Consider the following 22,958-nt stretch of genomic DNA (forward strand, 5'->3'; position numbering starts at 1 on the left):
TCACCAGCCACTATTGTGTCCTGGCAAACACAATAATTAGTGTTTTGAAAAGAACTCCTCTCTCCTTTTGTTTCCGAGCAGTGGCTCTCAGCTACTGACACACAGTATCAGGGTAATTGAGAAAAGATATGAGATTCAGCGAGGAGACATGTAAGACGTGTGAGAACAATGTCATTAGCATAATATCTGAGCATTCGAATCAGTATCTGTAGTTGGCTCAAGCGTTCTGCGTGTTCTGCATGCGCATCTGCTGAAATAGAGTTCCCATGGTCTTGGAAAACCTGGAAATGCCAGGTAATTTAAATTTTTATTTTCCAGGCCTGGAAAAGTAATCGAAATGAATAAAATCGTAAAAAGTCATGATTTGTTTTATAAAGAATATATACTATTCTAGTCAAGCTCTGCTCTAATTCATCAGAAGGATATAGAGTAAGCCATATCCATAGAGAAGAAAAATAACATATGAGGTCTCATTATAATTTCATTTGTTTCTTCTACACTGTTAAAAGTGGTAACTTGGAATTGTAACCTTAAGGATATATTTCTGCTTGATATAACATTAAAACAATTAGTTTTGTTGGTGTAACCTAATGTATTCAAATTGATTCAGACATGTCAAATAATATTTTTGATAATAAAATCAAACCAGTTCATTTAGATGTTACCACATTTTTTAGGTTGACAGTTTTTTATTGTATGTGATCAAACTGAGAGCGGGTCCAAGGTTAAGTTTACACTTAAAACATTAAAGTCTCCATATACATAAATCAGGCATATGAGGTATCATTTGCAAGCTTAGAATCTAAACTTTTCAGAGGTAACTTTTGCATTTATGTTACTTAAAATAATAAAATAAGGCCTCTAAACATTCTTGTTGAAAATTAGTGCCCCCCAGAGATAATGGGGTAGAAATATTTATATAAAAATAAAAGTCCTTCACATAGCATATAAATGGACAAGTATATCAAATGAAAGCTCAGGAATATATATCAGGAATTTGAATGTAGACTTAAATACAATGTTGTTGCCCTAATACCACAGTTTGAAAGATTTTCAAAAGAATCACAAACCGATTTCAAATATGATTTCTGTCATCAAAGACAAATGTCTCTTTTATGCTCAATAACTGCTGTTGTAATCCCTAACTAGCTAAATACTTTATATCTGCTTTTACCTTAGGGAGATTTAAAAAAATTACCCATTGTTTACTTGTCTGTGAGCTTGCTTGGCTGAATAATCCAATATCTTAGAAGTCCAGAAAAAATATGCCTTCCAGAAGAAAAAGCATGCAAAACAAATCATCAAATCAACTGTTTTATATTATCGCAAAGGGGAGGATCTTAGCTTTCTAATGACAGCTTGATTGAGCTTCTAGTCCACTCAGAGGCTGAGATATTTGATGAAACAACAAGGGTGGTGCTTGAACTGAAAATTAGACTGAATGTCTATGGACGAGCACATCTGTGAGGGCTAAAATGTGTTAGAGAGCCACCTACCTTTCAAACCTGCATATTGTGATAGAATGTGATAGAGAAAAAAATATTTTTTCTAGTGCTTTCTGCCACCTTGTGGAATAAAATGAGACTCTTCAAAGTGAGGTTGAGAGAACAGAACCAGAATTACATTTTTACAAAAGTTAGAAAAAAATTTTTTTTAAAACAAAATAATGTATGTTTATCAAGATTATAAACTTATTATTTATGAATAATTGGATTTTGTTTTTATTTTATTTTTATTTGGGCGGTTCTCTGAAACATTTGACACATTTTTTGTAATTTGTCCAAAGTATGTGTGAATGGTGAGCTTTTAAATTTGAGTTTTAAAAATTGCGGGCAGCTGCCCAAAAATACACCAGTGTTTAAGGAGCTAAGTCGCTTTGTTGCCAGATCTTTCTCTTGAGAAAAAGCCATATGTAAAATCGGTCTGAATTTAAATTATTTTTAAAAATCCTTATCCAGTAATCACAAACGACTGGAAAGGTCATGGAAATTCATTGTGCAAAAAGTGTGGGAACTCTGTGAATGCTTCTAATGGAGCCAGTCACTGCAGTCTAAACACTGTTTCAGGGTTCCGGCTGGAACACAAACTCTCCAAATGACACATTGCTCTGGGGGTCATGGGTCAGTGATGAGGTGTTTAGGGACGTGGAGTGGTTACTCTCAGTGGATGGGGACTGCAGTTATGGAAGTGGGGTTATGGAAGTCACAGTGGAGGTGTAATTACACCATCTCTGTGAACACCAACAGCCCTATTAAGAAGAATGATAGGGGAAAATGGTGGCCAAAAGGTCTGTAGAAAGAGTGTGTGTGTGTGTACCGTTACACATTGTAGTGCCATTACACACTGTAAGACCACAGAAATATATATATATATATATATATATATATATATATATATATATATATATATATATATATATATATATAGACCAGAAGTATACCTTGTATTTACCTGGAATTTTGCGTAAATTGATCATAAAATTTGATCAGATCTTCAACTAAGTTACAAAAATCAACAAACACAGTCTGTTAAAACAAATAAAACATATATCTCCATGTCTTTATTGAACGTACATTTTCAGTGTGGGCATGTTGCAGGCCACAAAATAAAGGCTGATGGGCCGGATGTGGCCTTTGGTGGCACCTGTTGTGTACCTTGACTGCACACTGTCAGCTGTCACAAAAACAACATGCGATGGGAAAATGGTATTTACTTCTCTGTTTTGTAACTGTTCTTAGACATAAAAGCAATATTTTGGTCATCCAGTTTCACTTTTGTATGTTTTTATACTTCTGTTGCTACTGTAGCTTCAAGTCTCAACATTTCCTTATTTTGTCTGCAAGGAAATGTCACTTTCATTCTTTCTTTGCAAAACTCCAGTGGAAAAACCTGTTGACAACTCCAGCATTGCTAGTCAGCAGTATATGTTGTGTATTGGATGCTGGTCTCTAGTATGGGAAGCTGGTGTTCCGGTGTCCTCACCAGACTTCTTAACTAGCTTGACCAGCTGGCTGACTTCCTTGGTCAACCAGCCTTACCAAATAGCCCATGCTGGTTGACCTGTATCTTTGCTGATGAACAGCATGCACTGCAAAGTTTTAATCAAAAAGTTTTTTTAAACAAATTTTTCAGTAAAAATATCTTAGAATCCTTAAACAAGATATATTTACTTGAATACTAAGATACTCAGACTTGCTTTCAGAGAATGTATCTTGAATATAAGTGTATTTTGTACTGTGGGACTGGCAGATTTGTTTTACTTGTTTTAAGTACAAACAAGTCAAAAACAAGTGAAAAAAATCTGATGTATATTCTCGGAAAATAAGTCTAAATATCTCATGCATTTTAAAATATATTGTCTAAAGGATGTTTAAGTATTTTTACTGAAAAACAAGACAAAATAAGAATATGATGTTTTGCTGTGTGGCTAAGCTGGTCCACCATCTAGCTCAGCACGAACCAACATAAACCAGCTTGGACCAACATGCAACTTCAGCAATGCTTATCTTAGTTGTTCTTTTCTGCAGGGAAGTACCACCTTTGTATGGATTCCAACCTCAACATTTTCTTCTTCCATCATCTGATAGGATGCATTCTTTCTTTGATGGAAAACCAATAATTCAGGTGCATCTCAAAATGGTCGTTCCTCAGTTTCAAGTCAGTTTGACATAAAATATGGCTGATGTACCCTTGACAGAGCAGAGCTACATCCTTTGCTGTCCCCCCACCCATCTGAAAAGCATGTGACTGATGTGCCTAATGCGAGCCGTGTTTTTGACCCTCATAACAGATAAATAAACCAGTGTCCAAGCCGAGCCCTCTCTGCTTTGGCACGCGGGCTGCTCTAAATGTAATGAAGGTGGATGGTAATTCTTCTCTCTGTCAAAGCCATGCAGACATTAGCATTTACATCCAGCCCTGCCAGTCACTCACTCACCTCACGGCGCTCTCGCCAGTACACGCACTGCAATAAGAATCACAATCAGCGGCCTTTCCATACACATATATTACAATGCCAGCCTCCAGAAACAATGCAGAGCTCCTGACTATTAACAAGTGCTCTATCTCGCCAATACAGGGGTTTCAGGTGTAAGGGAGGGGTTGGAATAAAGCGTGAGGAATCCGATAGCTTATTCTGTGCTGTTGGAGTGTCAGTATCTCTAAGGCCCAGGGAAATGACTGCTCGAACAGATGGGGTCCACACTGTCCTTTCCATTTGAAATTACTACCTTGGATGCCATTTAGTCGTGAGAAATGCTATATGTAATATCCTGTAGGCGAGCCTAAAAGGGCATATCTGGCCATAATTAAACTGCATATTTGTCATTTCTGCATTTGTTTGTTTATTGACTCATTCTTTTGCAAGCCTGGCATTAAGAGAGTGGGGTTGGACAGTACCATGTCACCCGTCCAGGTGCTCGAACATAATGGAGCCAGTGAAATAATAATGTGTGGATGGAATGCTTTCCCACCACCCCATCAACTAATTAGGATATAATTATCTAGGCAAGTGTAAACAATCACAGCAGATGGCAGAATGTGCAGAATTAACTCCAATGACCCGGGGCTCAGTGGAATTCTCATTTCGATGCCTTTATTTGTTATTTTCCTCCATTCTTTTTGCCCTACTTTCTAAATACAGTTCATAGCTGCCCCGCTAGAGTGTTTTACTCCCTCGAATCCTTGGCTCTTTCTTCTTCCCACTATGTTGCAGGGAATGTATGCACATTTGGAATTTCTTTAGCTCACCTGATGCCATTTATCTTTTCGCTAAGATCAAGTGAATTCGAAGCCCTCGCTCTTGTTTTCTGGTTTTGTTTTCCACCGACTTACATTAAATTAGACTGGAAGACGAGTTCTAAGATGCACTTTTGTGAGGAGCGGCACATAATTACAGCACACAACCCATTAAAACTCTCTCTCTTTGACTTCAAAACTCTACCCGTCTCACAAGTTGGGTCCATCAAAAGTAACTTACTTCACAGGAGTCCACTGGATGGAGAGAGTAACGTGGAGTCGGGGCATCTGATTGCGATTCTCAGAGGCACTGGGAGAAGGGTGAATAATAGATGTGGATGAAGTATGAGGGCACACGGCATCTCGTTAATTGATGCTTGGCATGCACTGTTGCTTTCCCGTGTTTTGCCAAGCATTCTGGTGCCTAATTAATCTCCAGGACATCAGAAACATGTCCCAGGGCACATGCATCCCCTGGTGTTGAGTTAGAAAGATACTGAAAACCAGAGAAGAAAGTGAGATGAAACAGGGGGAGGGAGAGTGGTGGGAGCCAAGCAGAGGTAAGTAGAGAAAGAAAGAAAGAAAGAAAGAAAGAAAGAAAGAAAGAGAAGTCCGAGAGGAAGATGCGTGAAGACAGCGAGAGACAATATGCACAAAGCCAGAGACTGTGACAAAGTGAAGGAGAAAGATGATGTGACAAAAGATAAGAAAATAGATAGGTGTTGAAAGAAAGAGGGGGAGGGAGAAAGCAACGCGAGTGCCGGCATTGTGTCGATGCCATCTTCAGGAGGCTGTGTTTGGGTAATTCTATCTGCCGACCACTGACTGCCCCCCATTCTGTCTTCACTCCTAATTAAATCTCTATTTGATAGCTCAATGCCACCTCTAATTGTGTTCGAGTTACGTCACTGGCTGCCCGCAGCCTCTTGGATCAAAATCGCAATGCTGTGCTACATTACACCTCAATTAATCGCATCAATTACACATCCATTAACCTGCGGCAACCTACTCATACTGCAGTCATAGACAGATGTGCCGAGAAAACCTGAGGAGCTAATGTAATTCAGAGCTATGAGTGACTGCAAATTACCCCACCGACTGAATTGCAACACAATTCAAACAAAGTAATTCTGAGTTTCTTTATTATTCTATGCCTCATTCAACAGACCTGTGGTGCTGTAGAAAGAAAAACAAAAACAACAATAAAATAAAAGCTTTTTGTGTCCTTTTTGGCGCTAGCACAATCTGGCTAGCATTACCTAAACAAAAGAACCACTGAAGCTTCTGATGAGCCCATCCTCACAAATGTGATTTGCCATAAATACATTTTGAAAGAACAGCATCCATTTCCCCAGCACATTAAGTGCATATACGCAGTAACATGTTGACTGGAACACTGAATACAATGGCTCAAGATAGCATTGCGGCCACACTGCTGTTGCATCTGTGTTTGTCTTAATGCGGTGGCGTGCTTGTTTGGCCTGGAGGGTAATGGGGCTCTTCACCTTGCTGCCGGGGTGGAGGGCACTTTGCACGCTTTGAGAGTTGAAGTGTAAATCGGCAGGGTGCCGGTTGTCACAGTGACAGAGTGACAGATCAGGCTGACCTTCAGCATGGACCAGGAGTGCAAGCGGGATTGTTCCTGTGCCAGCCTTGTGCACTCTCCTGGAAAAGTAGACAGGCAGAAACACTTACACACATGCATGGGCTTGTCCAAACTTGCTCGAGGGCTAGCAGCACTGCCACCACTCCACCTCAGGGCAGTATTGCAAGTGCAACAATAGCTTCTCTCTTTTTGGCTGGAAAAAACAGAAGTAACCATTGCCCCAATGTTCTGTACTGATATGAGAAAGGGTATCTTTTAAAAACACACTTTCATTGTTGGAGCCGTAGCCTTGTGGCGACCCGACTTTGAGTCTCGGTGTCATGAAGAGTTGAGTCCCCCTCTGAAATCCTGACCACCTTGGGAAGTCGTTTGTAATGTCTGAGCAGAAATTTCTGTTACTAATTCATGTTGCAGCTGATCACGTAAATAGACCCTTAAAAACATAGAGAGTTCATTGCAAACTTGCCGCAAACTCACCACTGATCATATTCACATGCAAATGTGCTTTGTGGCAAACTTGCGGCAAATTGTCCATTGTTGCCAAAGGTTTGCTTCAGGTTTACCACTTCCAGTGAAGAGCTGAAACTTCTGGCAAACATTTGCAACGAATCACAAGCTCATTTGCATGTGAAAATAGTGAGTAGCAAATCTGCTGCAAATTGTGTAAAGTTTGCAGCTAGTTTGCGAGAACTCAATTTTTTGTAAGGGGAGTATTACCATAATCATTTACTATATACTGTAGCATTAAATGCATGTTTTGATATAATTTTGTGAAGTACTTGTGCTAAATATGTTAGCTTAGTAGGATACTTGAACCGTAGTGAACGAATTACAGGATATTAGCATAGCAGGCTAATCGGTTAGCATGCTAACTGGATACACAAAAGCTGCATTCCAAATTGCATACTTCTGCGTTATTCTACACAATTTTGCAATGTAATTAATGTGTTCACACTGTTTTGCAATGAAAAATACTACAAGTAACTGGATGATGTACTTCAACTGAAAAGTGGAGTGTGGAATGTGAACACTTCATGCACTGAATGGTTGCGACTTGCCTGATGTAGTGGAAGAGGCAGGTTTAACTGGCTGCGATGCTGGCCTGACAAAACAATAGAAATTAAAGGTGAATGTGGCAACTAGAGAAAATTCTGTGAAGAGAGCACCTTGCAAATGTGAGCTGAAAGCGTGTGAGTATGTATGTTATTTGAGATACAAGTGTTGAAATGAGGTTGGCTGACTCACAAAAGCTAGCAGCAGCACATCACATACGTTTGAAACATCAAATGTATAGCTTCTGTGTAGTAGACATTATGTTCTATTCAAGCCGATACTACACTTTGAAAATTCATACACTAGTGCAAAGTGTATAGTGCGTCATTTGAGACACAGCTAAAGAGAATAGTATATTTTGGGTTCAAGGTCCTTTGCCGATCCTGTTCCCCTTCTTCCAACCTGTCGTTTCCTGACTCCCTTTACATTTTCATATAGAAAAAAGAAATGTCATATATATAACTTAAATGCACACACCTTTAGGAGCCAGAGGTTGCCTAGGCCTTGTGTCCACTTGTCTAAGCCTCTGTGATGAGAGTAGAAGGACTGGCTAGCTTGCTCATTCACAGGTGCCAGAGGATTAAGGGTTAGGGGACATGTCCTAACTGTGTTGGAATAAGGGGAGGAAAGGCAGAACAAGTGTTCAGTCCGCGCCCCAAGAGTATGACTGTATGCAGTGAAAGCTCAGATGGGCTTGCTTTACGGATCCTGTCTGGTGCCTGTGGCCTTTGTCTCAAAGCTATTGAAATTCTGTGTGTGCTGCAGTAGCAGCAGCCTGAGTGGAAGGTTGCCACGCGAGGTTGGCTGTCAGGTTCAAGAAAGTGCTTCTTTTTGTTTTTAAAACAGCCAGTGGTGGCAAGAAAGATGAGGGAATTGTGAAGAGATAGTCCCAGCCAAACCAAGCATAAAGTGAAAACTAAATGCCCCCTGACTCCAGCCAGCTCAGCTTGTCTGCTGCAGGGCTCCTCCACTGCAGAGGAACCTCCCCTAGGTTCTCCATCTGGACAAGCATTCAGTGCCACCCAACACCCACACACACCAACAATATGTAGAAAGAACCTCAACACAGCACACTTCACTCCAGTGTTGTGCACCATTCAGAATTGAATTGAGAATACCAATTCGATTTTAGTTCAGTTTCTGAATTTGAAGTCAGGTAGCAAACCGGAGGTAGAATTGTAATTCGAATTTGAATTTAAGGAAATAGAGTTAAAATTAGTGTTGTCAAACGATACATTTTTTTTATCATGCCGATTAATAGAATTACACATCAATTAATCGCATACATCATTATTTGTTGAGAAAGGCCCCCAAATAAAGATAATACATATAAATAATGCATATTTCATAATAATTCAAATATTTATAAATATAATATATAGGGCCTATAATAAATATATATTACGGATTGAAATTCCGTTTAAAATAAATTGCATTATTTTGGCAGATGAATAAAGCATTGATTAGACAATACAAAAAGTGGCTTAAGAACTCAATATAGTGTTTGTTTTAGTCTCATATCATTGAACAAGCCTACTGTTGACAGCAATCTGTTTGTCAGTGTGTCCAGTTCTCACAGTACGCGTTCCCTCTGCGCTAATTTTAATTGTCGCCCTATGTACATGCGCATGCCTCAGACAGACGTGTTTGGAGCATCTCACTGGTTTTCAGCATCATAAACGTGGCATTTTTAGGATGCTTTGTCAAGTTAAAAGTAGTGTAAACTTTGAAAATCACATCTCAAGATTCCTGTATTCTGTTGTGTTATGCCCACTGGTTGTGCTTCCTCAGTGAGCTTCTCATTCTGTGGCTGCGCTGTGTGTGAGATTTGTTGAGGTGCGCTGCCACCTATTGACGCGGCTCATAAAAACAGATGTACTTCAAGCTTGAAAAAGTCTGTGATTTTGCTCGCCTATACAACCATCTCATGTACGAAATGAACATTGGGAGATCTCTCCACCCACTTGTGGCTCGTATGGTAGGAAAATCCTTAATTTTATTACGGAATTTACATATGCGTCAGGGGGCTTGATTAATTGTGTTCATTTTTTTTTTTACGTATTATTTTTTTATATAATTAATCAGACTAAATCAGAATAAGATTATACATCATGATGGCGCCGCGGATGGCCGCCTCGGTGTGGAGCGCTCCTATTGTTTTGTTGTTTTTGTTTGTTTGTCCTGTGTTTAGTAATCTTTTTCCAGTCAGTTTTACCAGAGACGAACTGCTTAATATTCGACAGCTTATACCAGACAGTCTTTTCCCGGTTTTTGAATATTGAGACATTTTGCTAGACATTTAATGTTGGAGGCATGGCTTTGTTGTTCAGGAGACGCAGGTGAGGAAGACGAGCCAGTGCTCTGGTCAAACCATGTCGGCGGGGCTTTCGAACAACGCTGCCGAGTATTCATCTTGCGAATCTCCGCTCTCTTCCTAACAAAACGGACGAACTACATCTCCTCACCCGCACAAACAAGGACTTTTCAACCTCTGCTGCCTTGTGCTTCACAGAAACCTGGCTGAGAGAAGCCATTCCAGACAGCGCATTACATCTGCCGGGCTTCCAGCTGTTCAGAGCGGATCGCATCGTGGAGCTAACGGGGGAAACGAGAGGCGGTGGAACATGCTTTTACATCAATGAAAGTTGGTGTACAGATGTAACAACATTAAAGAGGATGTGCTGTCCTAATTTGGAAGCGCTCTTTATTAACTGTAAGCCTTTCTACTCGCTGCGGTATTTTCCTCGTTTATTCTGGTGAGTGTGTATATCGCGCCAAACGTGTGTTTGAATGCGGCACTGCAACAGTTGGCTGATCAAATCACAGACACGGAACAACAATACCCAGACTCAGTTATTATTATTCTTGGGGATTTTAACAAAGCAAATCTCACATGTGAACTGCCCAAATACAAACAGCACATTACATGCCCCACCAGAGACAGGAACATACTGGATCATTGCTACAAAACAATAAAGGATGCATATCACTCTGTCCCTAGAGCAGCTTTCGGACTCTCCGATCACTGTCTGTTTCATCTTCTTCCAACCTACAGGCAGAAATTAAAATCAACCAAGCCAGTAGTAAGGACTGTAAAGAGATGGACCAATGAAGCAGAGCAGGAACTACAAGCCTGCTTCGATTGCATGGATTGGAGTGTTTTTGAGGCTGCAGCCACAGACCTGGACGGACTCACAGATACTGTTACATCATATATCAGTTTCTGTGAGGATATGTGCATTCCTACTAGGACTTATTTAAAGTTCAACAACAACAAACCGTGGTTTACAGCAGAGCTTAGGCAGCTTCGTCAGGCCAAAGAGGATGCTTACAGAGGTGGGGATAAAGTCTTGTACAATCAGGCCAGGAACACACTGAACAAGGAAATCAGAGTGGCTAAAAGAAGATACTCTGAGAAGCAAGTTTTCAGCTAACGACCCTGCATCAGTGTGGAGTGGCATGAAACAACTCACAAATTACAGGACTCCTACCCCCAACCCTGTGGTGGACCAACAACTGGCTGACGACCTGAATGTGTTCTACTGCAGATTTGAAAGGCCCAATCTCACACCCCACACCCACTCTGACCTTCACTTCACACAAACACCAACACCTCCTGCAACCCCCCTCCTCCCCCCTCCTGCTACTCAACCTGCACTTAAGATCTGTGAAGATGATGTGAGCCGCGTCTTTCGGAAACAAAAGACGAGGAAAGCTTCAGGCCCAGATGGCATCTCACCAGCGTGTCTTTGATCCTGTGCTAACCAGCTGGCCCCCATCTTCACACAGATCTTCAATAGATCACTGGAGCAATGTGAAGTCCAATGCTGCTTCAAACGCTCAATCATTATTCCTGTCCCAAAGAAACCAAAATTCACAGGACTTAATGACTACAGACCTGTCGCCCTGACATCTGTGGTCATGAAATCATTTGAGAGACTGGTGTTGGCCCACCTGAAGAACATCACTGGACCCTTTCTAGATCCCCTTCAATTTGCTTATCGAGCAAACAGGTCTGTGGATGATGCAGTCAACATGGGATTGCATCATATCCTGCAACATCTGGACAGACCAGGAACAAATGCAAGGATCCTTTTTGTGGACTTCAGTTCAGCTTTCAACACCATCATCCCAGCTATACTCCAGAATAAATTACACCAACTCTCTGTTCCCATGTCTATCTGTCAGTGGATTACCAGCTTTCTGACGGACAGGCAGCAGCTTGTGAGACAGGGGAAACTCACTTCCAGCACCTGTACAATCAGCACTGGTGCCCCCCCCAGGGATGTGTGCTCTCCCCACTACTCTTCTCCCTCTACACCAATGACTGCATTGCCAAGGACCCCTCTGTCAAGCTCCTGAAGTTTGCAGATGACACCACTGTCATCAGCCTCATCCAAGATGACGATGAGTCTGCATACAGAAGGGAGGTTGAACAGCTGGCTATCTGGTGCAGTCAAAACAACCTTGAGCTGAACACGCTCAAAACGGTGGAGATGATTGTGGACTTTAGGAGGAACACCCCAACACTGACCCCCCTCACCATTCTAAACAGCACTGTGGCAGCAGTGGAGTCATTCGGGTTCCTGGGCACTACCATCTCACAGGACCTGAAGTGGGAGACCCACATTGATTGTGAAAAAGGCCCAGCAGAGATTGTTGAGGAAGTTCAACCTGCCACAGGTGCTGCTGATACAGTTCAACTCAGTGGTCATTGAGTTTGTCCTCTGCACTTCAATAACTGTTTGGTTTGGTTCAGCTACGAAATCAGACATCAGAAGACTACAAAGGACAATTCGGACTGCTGAGAGTATTATTGGTTGCCCCCTGCCCCCCTTCAAGAACTATACACTTCCAGAGTGAGGAAAAAGGCTGGAAAAAACACTCTGGACCCCACTCACCCTGCCCACTACCTTTTTGAACTGTTGCCTTCTGGCCGACGATTCAGAGGTCTGAGCACCAGAACCGTCAGGCACAGGAACAGTTTTTTCCCTCAGGCTATCCATCTCATGAACATTTAAATTGCCCCATTGAGCAATAACTATGTGCAATACACAGTTTAGTCTTTTTTTATATTTATCCAACACATCCAACCTCTTCTGCCATTTCATTCCTCTGGAAAAAAAACAAAAAACAAAAAAAAACATTTGCACTGTACATAACATATTTGTATTTGCACTGTACATAACAGATTTGTATTAGATTGCACTACATATGTGTATGTGTGTATGTATGTATGTATGTATGTATGTATGTGTGTGTCTGTGTGTGTATGTATGTATGTGTATAACTATTTTTTTATTATTATCTATGTCTTGCTGCTGTTTTTGTATTGTTTTTGTATTGCTGTACACTGGAAGCTCCTGTCACCAAGTCAAATTCCTCGTATGTGTAAGCATACTTGGCAATAAAGCTGATTCTGATTCTAAATAAACACGTTGATTCGACAGCCCCAAAACTGAATGAAATTCAGAGTAACTCACATACCTTTGCAATTCTGCCTTCACTTGCTACAAGTTTCCAATTTGGAAGTTGCACATGAACACCCTCTTCACCTTAATTAAAATTGGGAGACTCAGAGATAATTTCCATGTTTTTGAGGAGACGTAATCTTTCGACATGTCGGAGGAGAGTACGGTTTCTGTAGTGAATGAAAGGTTTTATTCATTTTTCCAAATGTAGCTACCTTGTTATCACTTGCCGTTTCGGTCATATACTGCACATTTACGTATATCATGTACATTTTTACACAAATAAAATGGCATGTACTGGACCAAATTTCCATTATTGTCAGCAAGCTTACATTATGTTGTCAAAATAAGAGTTCCCCAAGAAATATGCAAGAATAAATGTGGCATCCTCCATGTTTCCTATTTTTCTGGCACTTGAATGTGACATACTCGTAATTACGACTAAGAAGTGGGATGTAGGATAATTCCGATAGCATGTGAAGGCAGCATAAGTTTATTTTAGTTTAAAATACATTTCATTTTCAATATAACATGTAACATTTCATCATACATAACATATGGGTTTTTTCTATAAACATTAGTTGATATTTATAACATGTGAGAAATAACAAATGTTTGCAATGCCAAAAACGTTTTATTTATTTATCTTATTTTTTATTTTTTATTTTTTTTTTCACATTTCTTTTGATTTTATAGAAAAAAAAATTCTACCTATAATTGAATAAACAGACATAATTTGTGAAAATGTATTATGTAATTATAATTTTTGGTCAAAACACTTGTGATCAAACATTATTTAATTTGTCATTGAAATTCCACTTGTGTGACAGTGTTACATTTTTAAAAATTGCAATTCAGTTAATTCAGCTTCTTATCATTCCGATTAAAATTCCAATTTAATTTCCTACATGGCATGGTACATTTAATTCAAACTCATGAATTAAAAGGGGGACAGTTGTGAAATTCTGAATTTTGCCGAACCTTGCCTGACTCACCAGGTGTAGGCTGCCATGCCTCATGTCTCCTGACGTCCCCCATGAAGATCAACACAAAAAGCCCTTTTCCTTTGGGTTGATATTTTTCTCTCTCTTACACTTCCAAACCACGGGGATTCTGATGAGATATGGCACCTGCGCTATGGCTCATTAAGGCTGAGTTTAGCATCATCTTAACCTGAGGTTTCTTGCACTCTGTGGGTATGCTCTCCTGCGCACCTTGCCCGCCCACTCAAAGCGGGAGTTTAGCGAGTAAGAAACAGATCTGCTTAACCCTGCTTGAGCCCCAGCAGATCAAAGCCTGGCACTCAGACACTGAAGGGGCCACAGACACCGACTGACAATCTCATTACAATGTGGAGATCGCTCTCAGCACCAAGAAGCTTCCTGTGCGAGGACAATGTAAGACCTCCGCAAACTAGTCCCTGCTCTGCCTCCATTTCATGCTAACATAACCTTTCGTCTGACATAATAGAAACCCATTAGTGAGATTTCCACAAAGTCAGCCAGAAAGCCCCATTCATTGTTTTGTAAATAAAGCAATACAGCTGATTCTACCATGTAGAGGTCTCTCAGAGCACAGAAGTTAAAGGTTTAGATAAGCAACATAACTTTCAAAGGGAGTTTAAGATCTGACTTAAGAGCAGTTCTGCCTCAACCAGAGCAAAAAAACATTGCTCAGAGGTTTCACCTTCAGAGCTCAGGACACATAATGAAGTTCAAGTATCAACTTGATAATTGATGAGAAATGTTTAGGTTTATATTGAAATCTCTGACTTTTGCAGACTTTGGTTATCTTGACTAATCTGAGCACAGTTTTTACTGAGATCTCTTCTGAAACTCTAGAGAAGATACATGTGAGAAGATCTCAGAAGCAGACTTATGAACACTGAAGCCAAAGTCTCCATTTGCTATCCATTTAAAGGAAATTTCAGGGTTCAATACAAGTTAAGCTCAAAATCGACAGCATTTGTGTCAAAATGTTGATTACAACAAAAACTAATTTTGACTTGATCCTCCTTTTCATCAAAATAGAAGAAGCAAATATCGAGTTTAAAGGCAGAAATGTGAAACATATAATTTTATAAAAGCACTTACATTAATTCTTCTGTTAAAACTTGTGTATTATTTGAGCTGTAAAGTTGTTTAAATTGTCATTTTTACGGTCATTTAAATGTTTTAGGGTTTATGGCATTACATCGTCATGGCAATTAAGTTTAAAATTGGAATATAACTTTACACAGAAAAGGTTAGTAAGTGATTTTATCACACTAAAATCATGTTTATACACATATTGTTTACATCTTGTGGCTATACTTTTAAAACTGAGTATTTTAATGTATATGGATTCACTTCCATTGTAAGTACCTCACTGTAACTGTATTTTTTTTTAAAGAAAAGGAGGGATGAGTCTAAAAATGTTTTTGTGGTAATCAACATTATGCCACAAATGCTGTCGACTGAGCTCAACTTGTATTGAACCTGGAATATTCCTTTAATCTCATTGCTGTATAGGAGAAAGAACTGAGAGCTCAAAGAGAGATTTTTCTTTTTAATCAAGACGAGACATTATAAGATGGAGCAAACAATCGTAAAGCCAAGCCACACACACACTTTAGCACAGATATGCACAACCTTCCATCATGTCGTCGTGGGGGGGAATGTTGCTTTCAACCAATCGATGTGGAGCCTGATTTGGCACCTGAGGTCTCTAATGGTTGTATGTTTATTATGTGGCATTGCTAAGTGGATGTGCCCCTCCGCTGGCTGTGCTGAATGGCAGTGCATTTACTGCAGGATAAAATGACTGCTGTGATACTGCTGGTGAGCGTGCTGCACTCAGTGTTTGGGGGGTGGCGAGGAGTGGGGGGTTAGGAAGACTGGCTCACATGGGGATTGCTTTCAAGAGCCTGTGTTATTCAGTGGCAGTGATTTGGAGGGTTGTACCAGGCTTGATTAGTCTAATAATAATAGTCCAACTCCAGTAGATGACTACAATTACCCATTCTTGATGCATAAGTTTGTGCGGGAGTGTGAATGATCGTTTTAATGTGTACTTGTTTGTATGTTATGCATGAGAGGATAAGTTTATGTGTCCCTTGTATTTGTGTATATTTTTTGCTTGTGTCGAACTGCAATGTCAACTTTTAATAGCCTTCTTCAGTGGTTCTCAACTGTTTTGTCCTCTAGACCCAGATTGGACCTAGATTTAAGAGGCGACCCAAAACAGTATTAAAAATGGTTTATCATAAAAAATTAAACAATGAAATGCAGTAATGTTACCATGAACTGCATAGGCCAAAAAACATGCACATTTTCATTGCAGTTAGGGCTGTCACGATTATGAAATTTGGCTGACAATTAATTATCAAACAAATAATTGCGATTATGATGATCAATTGTCTGTTTTAGGGCTTTCACGATTAATTTCTTAAGGTGCATGTGTGCTTTGTATACCTTAAGATGTCATTTTTACATATTTAACTTCAAATATATAAATCAAATAATAAAATAGGGATACTGTATATGATTTCATTTTAAGGCCTTAAAAACTTGAAAGACATGCAAAATAATATTTTAAATATCAAAATATTACTAAATACTAAAATATGTCATAATATATATATATATATATATATATATATATATATATATATATATATATATATACACTGGCAGCCAAAAGTTGTACAGATTTTGCTGTTTCGGAAGGAAGTTGGTACTTTTATTTACCAAAGTGGCATTCAGCTGATCACAAAGTATAGTCAGGACATTACTGATGTAAAAAACAGCACCATCACTATTTGAAAAAGTCATTTTTGATCAAATCTAGACAGGCCCCATTTCCAGCAGCCATCACTCCAACACCTTATCCTTGAGTAATCATTCTAAACTGCTAATTTGGTACTAGAAAATCACTTGCCATTACATCAAACACAGCTGAAAGCTATCTGGTTCATTAAATGAAGCTTAACATTGTCTTTGTGTTTGTTTTTGAGTTGCCACAGTATGCAATAGACAGGGTTGGGGAGTAATGAAATACATGTAACGGGATTACGTATTTAAAATACAAAATATTAGTAACTGTATTCCACTACAGTTTCAATTTAAATCATTGGTATTTAGAATACAGTTACATTCAAAAAGTATTTTGATTACTGAAGAGATTACTTTGCATTTTATTGTCATTTGTTTCATTTAATATTTAGTCCTTTCAGATGGAAAACATTTATACATATAAATGATGTGATCCAAAGTGCATTTGAACAGCGGTGAAACACTTTCTTATGATGTTACATTCATACGAGCAGAAAGAGAAGTAAGTTTGAAGTAAGTTTGGAGCAGAAGAAATAGAAATAAACCTTGTGTAAATTGTCAGCTTTACGCTAAGCTAAAATGCTATTTCTAGCCATTTTACATGCACATGTTATCAGGCACGATCAGATTTTTTTTATCAAGAAAATTCACTTAGATCATAATTTCTTTTTTCTAGTAAGACCTTTGATATTAGTGTGAAAATCTTATTCTTGATGATAATTTTTGTATTGTTTTCCTGTAAAAATATCAATAAATCCTTAAAACAAGATCAATTTGTTTTAGAAACAACACTGCATAAGATATTTAGGTTTTTCAGAGAATGTATTTTTAACATGTGTATTTTGTCTTACTGCACTGGCAGAGTTTTTATAGTCAAAACAAGTGAAAAAAATCTACCAGTGCTGAAGAAGTAATCCAAAGTATTTAGAATACGTTACTGATCTTGATGCTCAACTCTTTGAAGTAGTTTAAGAAGTTGTGAAAATTTGTAATAGTATACATTGTGAATGCCACTTTGGTGAATAAAAGTACCAATTTCTTTCCATAAGAGCAAAATCTGTACATTATTCCAAACATTTGGCCACCAGTGTATGTACTGTATATATATATATATATATATATATATATATATATATATATATATATATATTATTGTTATTAAAAAATAATATACTTTTTTATTATTATATTGTATTCATATTATAATATATAATATTATATTAAGCAATGGTCAAATATTTCTGTCCTAATTTCTTCACTTTCACACATCATTTTAATGCTCTTTGATTAAACCCACGAGCCCTTATTTCTCTTGAAGCAAAACCTTTGATGTTTCATTTCATCATTTTATCACAGAAATAGAGTAAGCATTCGTTTCCTCCTCTGTGTCATTAACACTGTGTATGAACCCGCTTTGACCAGGAACATTTGCCATTACACAATCGTTAAATTATAGTGAAACCGGAGCGCTTTGCGTTCACTATTAAAGTTTATCTTTGTTCATTTATATTTTCGCTTGAGTTTGGCACGAACCTCAGCTGATGATGCACGCATCAGAGGGCTTGAGAAGCGCTTCACGAGCTCTTCCAGACAGGACCTGCTCTATTTGACATCCGCGGTCCGGCTCAGTGATGCTTGGAGTTTAACTGAATGATACACAAACGTGCCGTTCATGGAATTAATATATTTGCTTAAAATTTCCTTGATTGTGCGATTAAAATGTGATTGGAATTTAAAGTGCACAATAATCGTGGTTATCTGAAATAACCACGGTTAGATCAAATAACCACAGTCAGATGATTATTAATAATCGCGACAGGCCTAATTGCAATGTACAAAAAATAAAAAATAAATAGTTGATTGTTGAATGTTTGAACATTGTTAATGTTTCTGAAATAAATGCATTGTTTTCATTTGAGTTTCATTTTAATTTTGTTCAAAATTGGTGAATAGAACTGAATCATGAGCTGAGTGAATCATTGCACCCCTAACAATTATTAACATGACACTGGTGGAATAGAACAATTGACAATTTTAGGTTTCTAAAAGTCTCTTGAATTTCAATGGTATCATCACTCAGAGAGCAATATTTCCTGGCGCAAAACATTTATCCTTGTTGCGGGTGAACCCATATGAAATGTCCAGACTGGTTTCATTATGTGATTGTGGCAACATTTTTGCAAAACTAAATTACGTGCCTTATTACAGGTTTGGCTGCAGATTCCCAGTGAAATGCCCAGCGGGGGCGCCAAAAGCAAGTGAAATTGTATTGTAATCAGACGAGGTTTTTAAGGTGAATATTAGATATAGGTTTTAATGAGTAAAACGTACCTCCCTTACCTAAAACTTTAACATTAACCCAACCATTAGTGATCTAAAATAAAATGAGAGGTAGACAAAAACAGACATCCTTACACTAAACCAACACCTAAACCTAACCGATAGTGTCCAAAAACAAAATGAGAAATGAAAAGCACGTTTTCTGAAGCAACTATGTCATATTTTGTCACTTCTATGACACTGACGCTCTCACCTCACGTCAGTTTGCATGTTTGACTTGTCTCAAACCATGGTTTTCCGGGTCCAAAGTCCAATGCTTTATCAGGTGAGCTACAGCGGAAGCAAATCACATTGGATTAAGTGTGAAAATGTAATAAAATCTTTCAAATGTATCGTTTTTTTTAAATGATGCAAGTAAAACTTCGATATCAGACAGTGAGTAATAGTGCTAAAAATAAGTGTTTATTAAGTCATAAACAGCCATGAAAGTCCTGCCTTACAGTCAAAAGAGCCAATCATCTTTTTGATAGAGACATCACCTGTCAGTTTACATCAAGAAGGTGCATGTGTATTAGCTAAACCAGCCTGAAAAAAAAATTTGTTTTAGAGTTATCTGAGCTGAAGAAGCACAATTTTGGTACGGTTCCTGTCAGCTTTTTATTTCTGATTTAAATATGTTATTTTATCATAATCTTGACCAGCTGTCCAAGTTGACAGGAGCTATAATCCCGAAGGTGTTGCAAACATGGCTGCCAAGTGACCTGACTTGCCTTAAAGGCACTTTGCTTCTACCAAGTGACAGAGGAATTTGCGCTAACAATATCGCAGAGTTTGACTGGACTCACAGCCTTTGACATCAACAACAAAAGACATGGGAAGCCTTTTCTCTTCCCTTTATAAGTCGGGGAGTCTATTTAAAAGTCGATTTATATAGCTATCCCAACTATGCTTGGTTATATTGTTAGTTGCATGTCATTATTTGCATTTAGCACTGTTTTTGCCTGTCCGTGGCCCTATTAGAACAGACCAACTTGTTGAAAGCCACTGGTTTATGTCACTCAATATGGGTTCAGTGGCACCCCCTAGTGGAGAGACCCCATTATATGCCTCACAGTGCACCTCCTAGGCCAGAAAAATCAGTGCAATATTTAACTCAAGGGGCAACATCTACCAACAACCCTGCAACAGGGCTCCAGGGCTCACTGCCTTATTGCCTCAGTTAATACAAACTTTAATTAGTCTTTCACAAACACAGTGACAATTGTCTATGTCACCTACAGAGAATCAGTAAGCATGATCGATATACATCACATCATCTTCTCCTTGTGAGGAAAATGAAAGCACTTTGTCTGCTGGCTGAAGGCACCCACATGCAGGGCTTTGTGTTTGTCTGAGAGTCTGTATAATCTAGCTGTTTTAGAAAGAACTGAGGATGAATGGATTCCTCAGCACACTATGGCTCATTCTGTCAGGTTTGCTGAGGAATCGTCTGCATCTTCAAAACCTTCCCTCACTCACCCCGTCAGACACTTGAACGTCTATCATAACTTCAGACGCTTCCTGTTTCAACTCCATACCTTCTCAAGATCACAACAGAGAACAACAACAAAGAAACAAAATCGTTTCTCAGATTTTATGTTATATTTTAAGAGGCCAAATTCGATTTGTCACATTGTGTTCAGCTCTTCTGCCTTATTGACTCCTTCTTTGTCTCTGTCTCGCTCAATCTCTCAGTACGATTTATAAAATAAGACATGATTTTGGATAAAAGTCCTTTGTAGTGAAAGAACATTCCAATGAAGCAATCAAAGCTGGACTGAGACATGGCTTGGCAAGTAGTGCGTGTGTTCTGACACATTGTGTGGTGGCACTTTTTTGTTGTTTCCTGTTGTCCTCCTTACCGTACGTTTCCACTGGCGCGTTGTGAGCAAAAGTGAGCAAGCGTTTTCAGTGCATTCCTATGGAGGCCAAGCGCCACGCTTGCGAGGTGGATTGTGGGATTAGCAGCAGCGCAGAGCAAGCTGTTCCCTAGTGTTGTGAGCGGCAATAAGCGGATTTCTACACAATCAACCTAAATGGGTCCAAAGTAAACAAGTCAGCCACTCGGACATCACCACTTATAGCCATGTCCGAATCTAAATGAGCTTGCAATAAACTTAAAAGACAAAATTATATGTGAGTGAGTCATTTAAGTGAACACTTAGTGAGGTTGATTAAATTAAAAGTTCATCTCTGTGCTGCAACCTTCATTAAACTTGTTGTGTTTTTCAAGGGTTTGATGACTGATTGTCTGAAAAGAATCTCATTGTTATTAATAATAATAGCTCAGCAACAGCATGTATAAACACAAACGATACATGACATTTGCTGTTATTGTATTTTTATTGTTGTTATTTCAAATGCAAGAGGGTCAGTGATGTGATGCTCATTTTTGAAGTGATTCATAAACATATTAAAAAGGCAATTCACACAAAACAATTAATTGAATACATGTCTACTGTGATGAACATGTTTTCAATTCAAAGTCATTTTGATATTTTTTATGTGACAAAGTCAAAAGTGGATTAAGCCTTTAGGCTCTGAAAGTGTTTTAAATATTTCCTGTTTCAGTGGCAAACCCAAATTTAAAGGCTTATAACAAAAAACAAGGAGGGTCAAGTGTTTGGTATCATTGTAAAGAAAACTTTTCAAACTTTTGAATGATTTAGTTTATGATAAATTTTGTGACTCTTAGCCTATGAAACTGCTGAAAAAATCACAACAAAAGTGAGCCAAAAATGTACTTTTTATCTTATTTTTCTGATATCACATTATATATCACTTTGTATAAATACGGTGACTCCGAAAACTGCTTTTGTTTTGTTCCCAATCATGTCAACTGTAACTGTAAACTTATAATTGTACATAAGAACTAATTACACATGCAAACACAACACTGACTAAATGTATGCACAGCATGCAGACATGATTTTAGAAATTAGATTTCACAGAATGTGTTTCATTCTGTGCCATTTGAGTCATCATTGAGTCTGTGTCATGTTCTTGGTGCCATCTCTTGTTGGCCATAGTAACAGTCACTAATCACATGTCTTTCTGCCCAAATATGGATGATTTTTGCACTGATCTGAACTCAATTAAACATCCAACTGGTTTAGCATTCCATGAGGCTACATAATTGCCAATGACGGCATCTGATCCAGGAAAGCTAACATGTTTTTGGCCAGATTGCGAGATGCCATATTGTGCACATTGTGCTTCGTGTCAATTATCAAATGACTTATGATCTGATTACCTTGTGTGTGGGCTCATTAGAAAGATAATTGCCTCCTCTAATTAATGGTATGTGATATTTATGTTCTGTTTATTTTTCGTGAAGTTATAAGCAATTAAGCAACACCTGTTCACATGAAACATGGATGTCAAAGACATATAATTACAGTAGCTATTATTCACTATATTTTTTTAAAACAATAAAACAAATCTGCTAGTTGTATTCCACTCTTTGAGGGCTTTCCAACAACATATGACACATGGCTATTTAATGAGATTGATGTTTTTACCGATTACATTAATATGTACAGTGCAAAATTATTCATAAATGATCAAAATGGAACACTTCTGATTTGTCTGCAAATTTCAAAGCACTTGTTCAGTTTTTATCATAATTTGGCCTGCATTCATTGTAAAGTACAGCTTTTGAGCTTTAAAACGATATCTATTTTATGTTGGTCAAGACTGTAGTTACTAATATTTTGTACGATTTTTTCCCCCCCATGGGTCCATGTGAGCTTAAAGGGTCTGGAGAAAAAAAAAAAAAAACAGTCTCTTTTAAAGCTGATGGCATAAGTATTAGTTTGGAATAATCTTTTTTTATTATTTTTTTATTTATGTATTTTTTAATAAGCAGTTAGTTTTTTTTATTTTTATTATATATTTTAAAATTATTAAAAGGCACATTTTGTTCAGGAAATCATCAGATCATCAGATCAGTCATCAAGA

At 38.4% G+C, this 22,958-nt stretch overlaps 1 protein-coding gene across 1 annotated transcript in view; it reads left to right on the plus strand.

Moving 5' to 3' along the window:
• The window catches only part of LOC127451667 (protein sidekick-2-like), a 237,775-nt gene that overhangs the window by 107,487 nt on the left and 107,330 nt on the right, over positions 1-22,958 (plus strand). The window lies entirely within an intron of this gene.

The sequence above is a fragment of the Myxocyprinus asiaticus genome, chromosome 14 (assembly GCF_019703515.2).
Source record: "Myxocyprinus asiaticus isolate MX2 ecotype Aquarium Trade chromosome 14, UBuf_Myxa_2, whole genome shotgun sequence".
Lineage (NCBI taxonomy): Eukaryota > Metazoa > Chordata > Actinopteri > Cypriniformes > Catostomidae > Myxocyprinus > Myxocyprinus asiaticus.